This window comes from Orycteropus afer, unplaced genomic scaffold, assembly GCF_000298275.1.
Source record: "Orycteropus afer afer isolate SDZICR_OR568_19922 unplaced genomic scaffold, OryAfe1.0 scaffold00022, whole genome shotgun sequence".
In the NCBI taxonomy this organism is placed as follows: Eukaryota; Metazoa; Chordata; class Mammalia; order Tubulidentata; family Orycteropodidae; genus Orycteropus; species Orycteropus afer.
Window position 1 is genome coordinate 17,334,467 of NW_006921609.1, and position 12,162 is coordinate 17,346,628.

Here is a 12,162-nt window from a genome sequence, read left to right on the forward strand (position 1 = left end):
CCATACTGCTTTCCACAATGGTTGTACCATTTTACAGTCCCACCAGCAGTGTATGAGAGTCCCATATTTCCCTTTTTTTTTTTTTGTTAGTTAGTTTGTTTTTGTCTCTTTTAAAATTTTTGTTATTACTATTATTTCATCCTTTTTACTATTATTCTTTCTTCTTCCCTTCCCAAGTTCTATTTTTCAGCCTTTTTATCTTCCCTGTTCCTGGTTCCCACCTTTTCCTTTCCTGTGGTTCTCTCTATTCCTTGATTTTCTTTCTGCATTTTGCCCATTTTTTTCTTCCTTATTCTCCTACTCTATCTCTTTTCTCTTCTTTCTGCCACACAAGATATAGTGTCCCCTCCTTCCATAAACATATATGTATTGTTTTTTGTTTTTTGGCATTTTGAAGTATTTCTTTAAATATTTTCTAGCATTTATTGCCTTTCTTCTTCCCCTTCTTCTTCTTCTTCTTCTTCTTCTTCTTCTTCTTCTTCTTCTTCTTCTTCTTCTTCTTCTTCTCTTTTTGCTGATTTTTCTTGTTTGTTTATGTGGTGCATGTTTTCTCTGCTCTTGATTTTATTTATTTACTGACTGGTTGATTGATGATTTTTCAATTGTTGTTTTTGTGTAGATGACAAGGAGACAACAATGGTGCCCTTAACTACTGCACCACCTGCAGCTCACCTTACTGAATGAGAGCCACCACTTCCTCTGCAACAACTAACCAAAAATACAAGACCACCAATAAGAGACTCACCCTTAACTGCTCTTCACAAACAGTTAACAGAGATCTGTGCAGCCACTCTCATTCTCTATCACACCCACCAGAAGACCAGTGGGAAGTTCATGAGTGCTGCCAGCTAGTGAATAGAAAAGCAGAGTACCCTGCTTTTTCAGATACATACCAAAAAAAAAAAAAAAGAAAAACTTGGGCAAATCACTCCAACATACAATCACCAATTAAATAAAAATACAACAAAGTTACAATGTCTCAGAGAAAAGGACCATCACAGTCCACACAAAGAAGCAAGTATAAAGCAGTAGAATAAAAGGAGTAAGATACAGACTCACAAAATATACTTGAGGAAAAAGGAGCACTGGAACTCCCTAATAAGCAATTCAAAAAAAAAAAAAAAATTATACTTAGGTACCTTCAAAGGAATGAGAGACAGATTAAGGAAAACACTGACAATATTAAGGAAAAGGCAAACAAAACTGTAGAATAATTCCAGAAGGAAATACAAGAACAAAATGATAAAGTAAATGAAAAATCAGAAACGATACAAAATCTTCAGACTGAAATCCAGAAGATTAGTACTAAAATTTCAGAAATCGGTAACACATTGAAAGGGGAAAGGAGTAGAAGTGAATCAGTGGAAGAAAGAATTCAAGAGATTGAGGCTAAGTACTTGAATATTTCTTTGAAAAGGGACCAATCAGAAAAAAGATCAAAACAAAATGAAGAAAACCTGATTCATGTGAGATACTATCAAAAGGAATAACTTACATGAAATTGGAATTCCAAAACAAGAAGAGAGAAATAAAACCACTGAGAAAATTGTCCAAGATTTGTTGGAAGAGAATTTCCCTGATATGATAAAAGAGGAGAATATATCCATTTAGGAAGTTCAGTGAACCTCAAACAGAATAGACCTGAAAGGAAAATCACTAAGACATATTGTCATCAATTTCATCAAAACCAAAGAGAAATAAAGAACACTGAAAGTAGCCCAGGAAAAACAAAAATTACCTACAATGGGCAACCAATAAGACCAAACTCTGATTTTTTGGCAGAAACCATGCAGGGAAGTAGGCAATAGGATGGCATATATAAAACCTTTAAAGAGAAAATTTACCAACTAAGAATACATTCCCAACAAAATTGTCCCTCGAATGTGATAGTGAAATTAGGACATTTCCAGATAAGCAGAAATTAAGGGAATTTGTTAAAACCAGACTAACCTTACAAGAGACACTAAAGGGACTCCTTTGAACAGAGAACCAATAATAGAAAATAACAATTGATCACTAATACACATGATGACGTAACCCAGAAGCCAACACAGCTATGGAAGTAGCAAAAGTAAAATAAGCTTACAAGATTGTAAGCAGGGAACCAGAGACATACATTGGCAAATTAGGACAACTTCAAATCAAAAACGAGGAAAAAATAGTGTAGTTAAAGAACTTCTAAATGGTGAGGCAGTCAAGAGGGTTTCAAAATAGAATAGAGTTTTCTAAATTCAGGGAAAAAAATATAAATCCCTGGGTAAACTCAAAGAAAAATTATAAACCTTTACATCACAATAAAAAAGAAGAAAAGCACAAATATTTACCAAATAATAAAACAACAGCAATGAAGGAAATGATAATATGATTCGTGAACAAAATGAGTTCAGTGTAGAAAATTATATGGAATAAAGACCAGGAACACCATGAAAAAGCACATAACAAAATGACTGTAACCAATTCATACTTGTCAATAATTACACTGAATGTCAATGGATTAAATGCACCACTCAAAAGATGGAGAGTTGCAAACTGGATAAGAAGACATAACCCTTCAATATGCCATCTACAAGAGACACACATTAGAGATAAAGATAAAAATAGACTAAAAATCAAAGGTTGGAAAAGATATATCAACAAATGGCAACTGTAAAAGAGCAGGAGTGACAAAATTACTTTCTGATAAAATTGATTTTAAGACATAAAACACCATAAAAGACAAGGAAGGACATTATATAATGTTAAAGGATCAAGTGAACAAGAAGATATGACCATTATAATTATTTATGGACCCAATGAAAGAGCTCCAAAATATAGAAAGTAAACTTTAACAGAATGGAAAGACAAATAGATGATTTCACAGTCATAGATGGAGACTTTAATACACCACTTTCAATGAAAGATAGAACAACTGGAAATAAACACAACAAAGATGCAGAAGAACTAAAAAATACAATCCACCAACTTGACCTTGTAGATGACTACAGAACAATTCACACAATATCAGCACAATACACATTCTTTTCCAGTGCACGTGAAAGTTTCTCCATGAAAGCAGGCCTTAATAAATTTAAAAACATTCAAATACTGCAAAGCATCTTCTCAGATCATAATGCTATCAAATTAGAAATCAACAATAAGAAGATCAATGGAAAAAGAGCAAACACATGAAAACTGAACTAACACCCTTCTTAACAGTAACTAGATAATAGAAGAAATAAAAAATGAAATAAAAGAATACTTCAAATTAAACAAGAATGAAAACACAACATGACAAAATCTTTGGGATGCAGCAAAAGCAGTGATCAGAGGCCAATTTATAGCAATAAGTGCACATATCAAAAAAAGAACAAAGAGCCAAAATCAACACTTTAAACCAATATCTCCATCAATTAGAAAAAGAACACTCAGAAAAGTCAACAGTCACCAGAAGAAAAGAAGTAAGAATGATTTTAGCAGAAATCAGTGGAACAGAAAATAGACAATAGAAAAAAACAACAATACTAGAAATTGTTGTTTCAAAAGACTAATAAAATTGATAAACCATTGGCAAATTTAACAAACGAAAGAGGGAAAGAATACTAATAAATTGAATAAGAAATTAAATGGGCAGCATCACAACAGAACCAACTGAAATAAAAAGGATAATATCAGGATACTATGAAGAATTGTACTCCAACAAATTTGAAAATCTAGAAGTGGAGATGCCCCCAGACATCAGGGAGCAGCAGAGACAGGGCTGGTGTCCAGAACACGTAAGGAAGGTGGAGGACAGCTTCCTGGTGGCAGGGAGCCATGGCAGACAGGGCCAGAAAGAAAAGGTAGTGGAAAGCCCAAGAAGTTAGCAGAACGGTTGGAACAGCTGAGGGAGACTAACTTGTCTGTCAGTTTGTCATACTGTGGTGGCTTGGGTGTTGCTGTGAGGTTAGAGGCTGTGCCAGCAGGGATGCCCATGGTGGACTGGTTTTGGTGGAGCTTCCAGACGGAGTGACTAGGAAGAAAGAAGAGGTCATCCATTTCCCAAAGAACTGGCCAGTGAAAACCTTATGAATAGTAGTGAAACATTGTTTGATATATTACTGGAAAACTTTATGAAAAGCCCTGAAACATTGTCTGATCCAGTGCAGGGAGATGAGCCCTTCAGGGCAGAAGTCACTCAAAATATGACTAGGAAAGAGCTGTCTTATCGGAGTAGAGTGTACCTTAATGATATGGATAAAGTAGAGCTTTCAGGGCCTTCATTTGCTGAAGTGGCATGACGAAATGTGAGAAGAAACTGCTGCAAACTTCCATTGATAATCAGAATATGGAATGTATGAAGTATGGACCTGGGAAAATTGGAAGTTGCTATAAATGAAATGGAACACATAAAGATTGATATCCTAGGCATTAGTGAGCTGAAATGGACCAGTTTTGGTCATTGTGAATCAGACAACAATATGATCTACTATGCCAGAAATGATAAATTGGAGAAGAATGGCATGGTATTCTTTGCCACGAAGAATGTTTCAAGATCTATCTTGAATTGCAATGCTGTCAGTGATAGAAAAATGTCCATATGCCCACAAGGAAAGCCAGTTAATACTACTATTATTTCATATTTACACAACCAAAGCGAAAGATGAGGAAATTAACGATATTTACCAACTTCTGTAGTATGAAATTGACCAAACATGCAAACAAGATATGTTAATTATCACTAGTGAATGGAATGCAAAAGTTGTACACAAAGAAGAATCACTGGTAGTTGGAAAATTTCGCCTTGGTGACAGAAATAATGCTGGAGATTGTGTGATAGAATTTTGCAAGACCAATACTTATTCATTGCAAATACTTTTTTTCAACAACACGTGGATTTCACTAGATGGAGTACACAGGAATCAGAATGACAGCATCTGTGGCAAGAGGCAATGGAGAAGCTCAATATCTTCAGCCAAAACAAGTCCAGGAGCTGATTGAGGAAAAAAAAAAAAAAACATCATCTGCTCATTTGCAAGTTCAAGTTGAAGTTGAAGACAATAAAAACAAGTCCATAGAGCAAAATATGACCTTGATTATATCCCTCCTGAATTTAGAGACCATTTAAAGATTAGATCTGATGCATTGAACAGCAATGACCAAAAACCAGAGGAACTGAGGGATGACATCAAGAACATCATCCATGAAGAAAGCAAAAGGTCATTAAAAAAATAGGTAAAGGAAGGAAGAAAAGACCAAAATGGATGCCAGAAGAGACTCTGAAACTTTCCCTTGAACAAAGAGTAGCTACAGTAAATGGAAGAAATGACTAGATAAAAGAGCTAAACAGAAGATTTCAAAGAACAGCTCGAGAAGACAAAGTCAATTACCATAATGAAATGTGTAAAGACATGGAGTTGGAAAGCCCAAATGGTAGAACACACTTGTAATTTTTCAAGCTGAAAGAACTGAGGAGGAAATCTAATCCTTGAGTTGCAAAATTGAAAGATTCTATGGGCAGTATATTGAATGGTGCAGGAAACATCCAAAGAAGATAGAAGGAATACATAGAGTCACAATACCAAATAAATTGGTTGATGCCCATCCATTTCAGGAGGTGGCATATGAGCAAGAACCAATGGTACTGAAGGAAGAATTTGAAGCTGCAGAGGGAAGGAATCGATGGGATACCACTTGAAATGTTTCAACAAACGGATGCTACACTAAAGGTACTCACTTGGCTATGACAGATTTGGAAGACAAAACTCTGGCCAACTGACTGGAAAAGATCCATATTTTTACCCATTCAAAAGAAAGGTGATCCCACAGAATGTGGAAATTATAGAATAATATCATTAATATTGCATGCAAGTGAAATCTTAGTGAAGATAATTCAAAAACAGTTACAACAGTATATTGACATTGAACTTCCAGAAATGGATGCTGTATTCAGAAGAGAACATGGAATGAGGGATATCATTGCTGATATCAGATGGATCTTGGCTGAAAACAAAGAATACCAGGAAGAGGTTTACTTGTGATTTATTAGTTGTGCAAAAGCATAGTGTGTGGATCATAACAAATGATAGATAACAAGGAGAAGAATGGGAATTCCAGAACAATCCATTGTGCTTATGAGGAACTTGTACATAGACCAGGAGGTTGTTATTCAAACAGAACAAGGGGACACTGCATGGTTTAAAATCAAGAAGGGAGTGCATTAAGGTTGTACCCTTTTGCCATACTTATTCATTATGAATGCTGAACAAATAATCTGAGAAGCTGGACTATATGAAGGAGAACATGACATCAGGATTGGAGGAAGACTCATTAACAACCTACTTTATGCACATGGTATGACTTTGCTTGTTGAAAATGAGGATGAGTTGAAACACTTACTGATGATGATTGAAGTCTACAGTCTTCAGTATGGATTACAACTCAATATAAAGAAAACAAAAGTCTTCACAACAGGATCAATAAGCAGCATTATGATAAATGGAGAAAAGATTGAAGTTGTCAAAGACTCATATTACTTGGTTTGCCAATCAGCACCAATGGAAGCAGCAGTCAAGATATCAGACTTCATATAACATTGGGCAAATCTGCTGCAAAGGACCTCTTTCAAGTGCTGAAAAGCAAAGATTTCTCCTTGAAGACTAAGGTGTGCTTGACACAAGCCATAGTATTTTCAATCACCTTATATGCATGTGAGAGCTAGACAATGAATAAGGAAGACTGAAGAAGACTCAATACTTTTGAGTTCTGGTGTTTGGAAAAGAATGCTGAAGGTATCATGGACTGCTAAATGAATTAACAAATCTGTCCTGGAAGAACTGCAGCCAGAATGCTCCTTGGAAGTGAGAAATCTTGGTCATGTTGTCAGAAGAGATCATGCCCTGGAGAAGGATATCCATGTTTGGAAAAGTGGAGGGACAACAAAAAAAGGTGAAGGCCCTCAATGAGATGGATTGACATAGAGGTTGCAATGATGGGCTCAGGTATATCACACGTCATGAGGCTGGCACAGGACCAGGCAGTGTTTCATTCTGCTGTACATGAGGTAGTTGTGAGTCAGAGATGACTCGATGGCACCTAAAAACAATAGAAGAAATGGACAGATTTCTAGAAACACACTATTTACATAAGCTAACACAGACTGAGGTGGGAAAGTTGAACAGCTCCATCAAAAAAGAAGAAATTGAACAGGTCATTAAAAAATTACCAACAAAAAAATGTCCTGGCCCCAATGGTTTCACTGGAGAATTTTACCAAACATTTAAACAAGAACTGACACCAATCCAACTCAAACTATTCAAAAACTTAGAAATTGATGAAAACCTCCCAAATTCATTTTATGAAGCAAGCATAACCTTGATACCAAAACCAGGCAAAGACATCACTCAAAAGAAAAAAAAAAAAAACTACAAACCAATATCCCTCATGAATATAGATGCAAAACTCTTCAATAAAATCGTGCCTAGTCAATAGACTCCAACAACATATCAAAAAATATAAATATAATTCATTATTACCAAGTGGGATTCATATCAGGTATGTGATGATGGTTCAACATTAGAAAAACTATCAAGACCATCCATCACATACATAAATCAAAGTTAAAGAACCACATGATCATATCAATTGATGAAGAGAGTGCTTTTGAGAAAACCCAATACCCATTCCTGATAAAAACTCTTAGCAAAATAGGAATAGAAGGGAAATTCCTCAACAAAATAAAGGGTATATACAAAACCAACAGCCAACATTATTCTCAATGGAGAGAGACTGAAACCATTCTCCTTGTGAACAGGAACTAGATAAGGATGCCCTCTATCACTACTTCTATTCAATATTGTACTGGAAGTCCTACCCAGGACAATAAGGCAAGAAAGGGAAATCAAAGGCATCCAAATTAGTAAAGAAGAAAAACTATCCCTATTTACTGATGATGTGATCCTTTACCTAGAAAACCTGAGAGACTCAGTAAAAAACTATTGGAACTAATTGAGAGATTTAGCATAGTGGCAGGATACAAGATCAACATCCCACAGTCAGTTGGATTCCACTATACCAGCAAAGAGATTACTGAAAAACAATTAAGAAAATCAATGCCATTTACAGTAGCTACCAAAAAAAAAATAATAATAATAAAATACTTGGGATTAACCCTTACCAGGGAAACAAAGAATCACTACGGAAGTAGATTGCCCCATCTTCATTCTGAGGAGTGGCTGGTGGGGTTGAACTGCCAGCCATCTGGTTAGCAGTCAAGTGCCTCAGCCACTATGCTACCAGAGCTCCCGGACAATGAATAAGGAAGATTAAAGAAGAGTTGACATCTTTGAATTATTTACTTATTTTTGTTGTGAAGAATGTTGTAAATGTCATGGACAGGCAGGGGAACTAACAAATCCATCCTAGAAGAGGTGTAGTTGGAACGTTCCTTGGAAGAAAGACTGGATAAACTTTCACCTACTTTGATTATGTTGTCAGAAGGAACCATTCCCTAGAGAAGGAGATAATACTTGGTAAAGTACCGGATAGCAAAAAAGGGCAAGACGCACAATGAGACAGATTGACACAGTGGCTGCAATGATGGACTCAAGTATAGTAAAGATTGTGAGGATCGTTCGTGTTCAAATGAGCAGTGTTGTTCTATTGCGCACAGGGTCACTATGTCAAAGTCGACTTGGCAGCAACATATAATGTCAAATATTTCATTTTACTTGGATCCATAATCAATACACATATAAGCAGCAGAGAAGAAATCTGACGATGCATTGCACTGCACAAATCTGCTGCAAAAATCATCTTTAAAGTGTTAAAGAGGAAAAATGTTACTTTGGAGACTAAGGTGTGCCTGCCTCAAGCCATGGTATTTTCAGTGGCCTCATATGCATGTGAAAGCAGGGCAATTATTAAGTAAAATGGAAGAAAGTTGATGTCTTTGAATTGTGGTGTTTGCAAAGAATACTGAAAATATTATGCCTGGACTGCTGAAAGAATGAACAAAAAATGTTTTCTATTAAATGGCCAGACTTTATCACACACACTTTGCTCATGTTATCAGAAGGGACCAGTCTCTGGAGAAGAATATCACACTTGGTAAAATAGAGGGTCTGCAAAAGAGGGGAAGCCCATTAACAAGATAGATTGACACCATGGCTGCAATGATGGGGTTGAGCATAACAAGGATTGTGAGGATTGTGCAGGACTGAGAAGAGTTTTGTTCTGTTGTACATAAGGTCACTTTGACTCAGAGCTGACTCAATAACACCTAACAACAACAGATAATTGAGGTACAAGTCCAAATAATCTCCCTACATTTTAACTCTGAAATAGAATGCTGTTTCCGAAAACATTAAAGTTTTATAATTTTTGAAAAATATCACCCCCCTTTTCCATACATTTGTCTTTGTACCAGAATATGGATTTTTGTAGAGGACTATCACTTCTCAAAATTTTAGACACCAAATGGTTGCATACTCTCAGTCACAACCACTGCTACTGTGTTTTCATCATTTTAATTTTCAGAAATTGGCCATAACTATGACCTTTTCTTTTTATTGATTCCAAAAGTGGTGGTATATTGCTGTTCTTTATTGAGGGAAAAATTTATCTGTTTTATTCTAATAATGAACAAGACTTTGGCATGCTAACGAGTTACATGAGCTTTGGGTAGTTTGTGAACACCATCTTGTCAGAGAGATGTACTATCAACAAGAAAGAATAGCTGGAACCACAGAGTGTCCTTTGGACCCAGGGTCCTTGCAATGAGAATCTAATAATAACATGGGAAAGGGAAAGTTAATGTCAAGACCCATGGAGACCTTGAAGGAACATCCCAGATGATGAAAGAGACCATGACTTTCTCCTAGAACCAACAGAGAGAGAGGCTTCCACTGTAGTGGCTGTCCTGAACTCAGAATTCTAGCCTCCTAAGCTTTGAGAGGGAGCTCTGGTAGTATAGTGCCTAAGGCACTTGACTGCTAACCAGAAGGCTGGTGGTTCAAACCCACCAACTACTCCTCAGAAGGAAGATGGGGCAATATACTTCCATAGTGGTGCTGCCTCGGAAACCCAAGGAGGGGTCACTATGAGTCAGGTCTAACTTGAGGGCACATAGCAACAACAACAACAAACTTTGAGAAAATAACTTTCTGTTTTTTAAAGCCATTCACTTACTCTGAGTATCAAATGAAAGGGCAAATAATTGGATTCAACACCAAACTGAAAAAAGAAACAAATGAAAAGAGTGATCAAGGAAAGAGAGGAGAGAGACTTCCAGTAAGATGGCAGACTAGGCAGAAAGACTGCACAGAAACTCTTCAGCAAAGAAAAGGGGAAACAATTAACACAGACACAGAAGATAATCCTGGACCCCTGAGCCTGGAAGGAAAGGATATGGAAGTGAACTAAATCCCAACTAGCAGACGAATTTGCATGAAAATACCAAAAAAGGAGACATAAGGAGCTCTGGTCTGGCAGCGATCCAGAGCAATCCTGATGACACAGCACAGGCAGCTTGGAGAGTGCTGAGTCTGGTAGGACCTGAGAATTAACCTAAAAATCAGCCCTACTAACCAAGGACTGCACGGAGGACTGCTCTGGTGGCTGGTGAATAAAAGGAGAAGCGGCAACAAGGAGGGCGGGCTGAGCTGTGGACTTTTGCCTGTCCAGAGGGCAAAGCCATTTTGAATGTTTACAAGCAAATTGATCATTTTGTATATTTAAAGAGACCCCACTCTCCCAGATTCCAGGGGCTTGAGAACAGATTCCTCTTTGCAGCAACCCCAGGACGCTCCAGACCTAGATGACTGAAAAGGTGCGACATTCCCCTTGTTACTCATACTCCACACCCGCTTGGTGAATGGAGTTGCAGCCATCCTCCACTCTCATCCACCTTCTGGATCCACAGGAACTGCACCCCAGTCTGTGTGCTCTGACGGAGCCTGGGTGCCCTGACCTGCCCTCCCCTGATTTCTTTTTTTTTTTTCTCTTTCTTTGTTTCTGATTGTTAGTTTGCATGTTTTTGTCTGTTTTAAAACTATTATTATTATTAACACTTTTGTCCTTTTTACTATTATTCTTTATTTTTCTCCTCCCAGGTCATAGTTTTCAGCTTTTTTTCTTTTCCCTGTTCCTGGTTGCAATTTTTTTTTTTTCTTATGGTTAATCCCATTCTTTGTTTTTGCTTTTGCATTTTTCCCAATTTTTCTTCATTAGTTTCCTTCTCTAAATTTTCTCTCTTAGTATCTCAAGATATTGCAGGTGTTCTGTTTTTTTCTTCTTTTTAAATTTTTATTTTTTGGTTACTATTTCTGTGTGATTATATGGTGTATTTTTTGTCCGGGTGCTTTTAGTATTTTGATGGTTATTCAGTTATAATTTTTGTCTAACTGAGTGGGAGACAGCAACAGTCCCCATAAGATACAACTACACCCACATCTCCTGCAAGTTCACTTACTGAGTGAGAGCCACCACCTCCATCTCCACCAAAGGGCCAATGATAAAAAAACAAACAAACAAACAAACAAAAAAAAAGAGCCTGAATAACCCTTGGTTGCTCTTCAGAAACAGTTAAGAGAGATCTAAATACAAAAACAACACAATGTCTTGGAGACAATAGATCATCACAGTCCATACAAAGAAGAAAGATAAAGGAGTAAAAACAAGGGAATAGGATACAGACCCAGAACACATCCCTGAGGAAGAAGCAGCATTGGAACTCTCTGATAAGGAATTAGAAAGACTTATATTTAGGTATCTTCAAAGGGTTGAGAGACAGACCAAAGAAAACACAGAAAAAAACCCTAGAAGAATTTTGGAAGAAACTACAAGAACAAAATGAAAAAATAAATGAAAAATTAGAAATTATTCTAAATTTAGAGATAGAAATCTAGAGGATTAATACTAAATTGTCAGAAATAGATAACACATTGGAAGGGCAAAGGAGCAGAATTGATGCAATGGAAGACAGAATTAATGAGATTGAAGACAAATACCCAAATACTTCTTTGGAAAGGAATAAATCAGAAAAAAAATCAAAACAAAATGAATACCATTTGATGGTGGGATACCATCAAAAGGAATAACTTACGTGTCACTGGAATTCCAGAACAGGAAGAGAAAAACAAAACCACTGAGAAAATTGTCCAAATTTTGCTGGAGGAGAACTTCCCTGATATGATGAAAGATGAGAAT